This window comes from Dasypus novemcinctus, chromosome 3, assembly GCF_030445035.2.
Source record: "Dasypus novemcinctus isolate mDasNov1 chromosome 3, mDasNov1.1.hap2, whole genome shotgun sequence".
NCBI classification, from domain to species: Eukaryota; Metazoa; Chordata; class Mammalia; order Cingulata; family Dasypodidae; genus Dasypus; species Dasypus novemcinctus.
Genome location: NC_080675.1, coordinates 87,730,314 through 87,733,175, shown reverse-complemented (window position 1 = coordinate 87,733,175; position 2,862 = coordinate 87,730,314). Strand labels below are relative to the sequence as shown.

Genomic DNA, 2,862 nt, shown 5'->3' with positions numbered 1-2,862 from the left:
CTCTGACTGTATTTTCAGAAAGTGAAAAATGACCTAGCCATTCTATTTTGTCCTTGGACTCAGACATTATATTCAATACAAGCCAGAAGTTCCTTTTATATGATTTTTCATACTTTTTTTGAACATGTTTTATTTACTGAAATACAGCCTATATTTAATGTGTGTTAAACATTTGTATGTTGTAAGATAACATTTCCTCAGAGACAGATTGATTGGATTTGGATTTTAAAAGTGACTACTGAAATGTTTGCTTTGGCAACACATATACTAAAATTGGAAAGATACAGAGATTAGTATGGCCCCTACACCAGGATGACAAGCAAATTTTTAAAGACCTCTATATTTTTTAATAAAGAAAAAAATATTTTAAAAGCCACTGTAGAAGATAGGAAAAAAATGAAAGACTGTTTAATTACTGATTCTGAGTATTAATGCTCTGCTTTTAAAGAAGCATATAAAGTACTAGGCAAGTAACTTTTACCAGCCAAGTGGAAATTATATGTGTAAATCCTCACATTGACTTGGAGAATTTCACCTTCTTGCCAAAATCTTGCCTTGCTGGTATATTCATAAAGCAATACTGCTTATTTATATCTTCCAGCAACCATGTAATCTACTATTTTCATTCATACCCATGCATATTACAATAGAAATTTTGTGCAAGTTTATATTTCATTTTTCACTTCATACCATTAAGTTTCTTAGTTTTACTTAATGTCAATTTAACTTGGCATTTTACCCAGCTGCCTAAAATCCCTGCCACTCAACACATTACCCTATCCCAACACTTGAGTATAGTGGTCTAATAAAGATTGAGTTTATCAGAAAAAGCAGAAGGGGAAGCATGTTCTAAACACACAGACACATATATTTGAGAATGCCAGTTAACACTGATGGTTACATAAGATGCTTCAGGGTACCATTTACCTCACAGAATCTTTGAATAACTATAAAAAATGAGCAGAACTGTCTTCCTCAAAATTCTGGAAAGGCATTAAAGGGTTGACGTAACTACATGAGTGGCAAATCAAGACAAATCAGTTTTGAAAACTGTAGATGCTCTTGGTACACTTGATGGCTGCTTTCCCACCCCCATCCCTGCCACAGAGAGGAGCTGGCCTATGCTCTTATTTTGGTCCCTGTCCTTGATCCAGAGGGAGCAGAGTAGCCTCTCTGTGTATACATGGGTGACTATATGTCAGTGCCAATCTTTTAGGTATCAGGATGAAAGACTGAACCAGGAAACTTATTTCTGACTCATCTTCACAGAATTTTCCCTAAATACAGAAGCAGCTTACAGATGGCTAAAGCAGTGGGAGAAATAATTAAGTCAAAGTGGACTGGAATAAGTGGTTACCTTCTTTAATACTTTGCACCTGGGGAGTGGTCTATCTCATACAGAGTGGAAAGGAAGCTTGGATTCCTGTAAACATGGGTATTCCCAAAAGCAAGAGTGAACACCAAATCCAGGAGAAGATACAGCCTTGGAAAAGACAGAGAGGATCTTGCACTTCACCTTCACTCAAGGCTGATCTTCCTAACAGAAGGGCTAACTCCGAAGTAGATCACAGAGTCAACTTACAAAGAACATGAAAGTTGCTGTTTATGATGGTATGACTGCTTTTATTAGCTCCTAGAACTCTTTGTTATATCACTAGCTGAATCCAAACTTAAGGGACAGACAGTCCAGGAATGATGTCCAGAGTAAATACATTAAAACATACTATATAAAACAAAACACTGGAATAAAAAAAAAAGAAAGAAATAGGAAATGAAGGCCCATCCAAAGGAATAAGAAAAATTCAGAAATCATCAATGAAAACCTGATTTTGGACATATTAGACAAATAATTTTTTAAAATGATCTTCAATATGTACAAGGACATAAAGGAAAACATGAAGAAAGAATTAAAAAGTATATCAGGAAAACTATGAAGGAAAATATGAGAATCTTAATAAAGATAGAAATTTTTAAAATAATTGAAACAGAAATACTGGAATGGAAGACAATAACAGAAATGAAAAATTCCCTAGAGGGTTTCAATAGTAAATTGGATCTGGCAGAAGAAAGAAGCAATAACTCAAAGACAAGACAATTCAAATGATTCAGATAGGAGAAAAGAAAAATAAAAGTACAAAAAAGGTAAACAGACCTAAGAGGCCTATGAGATGCCACCAAGAATGCCAAAACATGCATTACAGTATTGTTAGAAGTAAATGAAAGACTGAAAGGGGCAGAAGGAATATTCAAACAAATAATGACAGAAAATTTCCCAAATTTGATGAAAAATATGAATATAAACATTCAAGAAACCCAATAAACACCAAACAGGATAAACTAGAAGAAAATTACACCCAGACACATAGTTGTAAAACTGAATAATTCCAAAGACAAGAAGAGAGGTCTGAAAAGAAAAACACAAAAGCAACATGTTATGTATAAGGGAGTCCCAATAAGATTAAGTCAGATTTCTCATCAGAAATCAGGGAGGCAAGAAGACTGTGGGATGCCATATTTTAAAGTGCTGAAAGAAAACAATTACCAGATATGAACTCTAAACCTGGCAAGACTGTCTTTCAAAAATGAGGGTGAGATTAGTTATTCCCAGATAAACAAATGCTAAGGGAGTTTGTCACTACTAGACCTACCCTACAAACAATGCCAAACAGATATTTTGGCCTAAAAAGAAAGGACAATAAGTTGTGAATTGAAACAATATAAATAAAAAGCTAGAAACAAAGGACACATATTTAATGATCTCATGATATGAAATAATTAGAATATAAAAATTCATAAAGTCAGAAACTAGAATATAGATTACCATGGGCCATGGGGATGACAGGGAATGAGGGGTTAATATTT

The 2,862-nt window shown here is 34.1% G+C and overlaps 1 non-coding gene across 1 annotated transcript; it reads left to right on the top strand.

The window, feature by feature from the left end:
* Positions 1-245: 245 nt before the first annotated feature.
* On the top strand, positions 246-347 carry LOC111764203 (U6 spliceosomal RNA). Its single transcript, XR_002796878.1, has one exon. It is a non-coding gene; the product is annotated as a U6 spliceosomal RNA (small nuclear RNA).
* Positions 348-2,862: the final 2,515 nt, after the last annotated feature.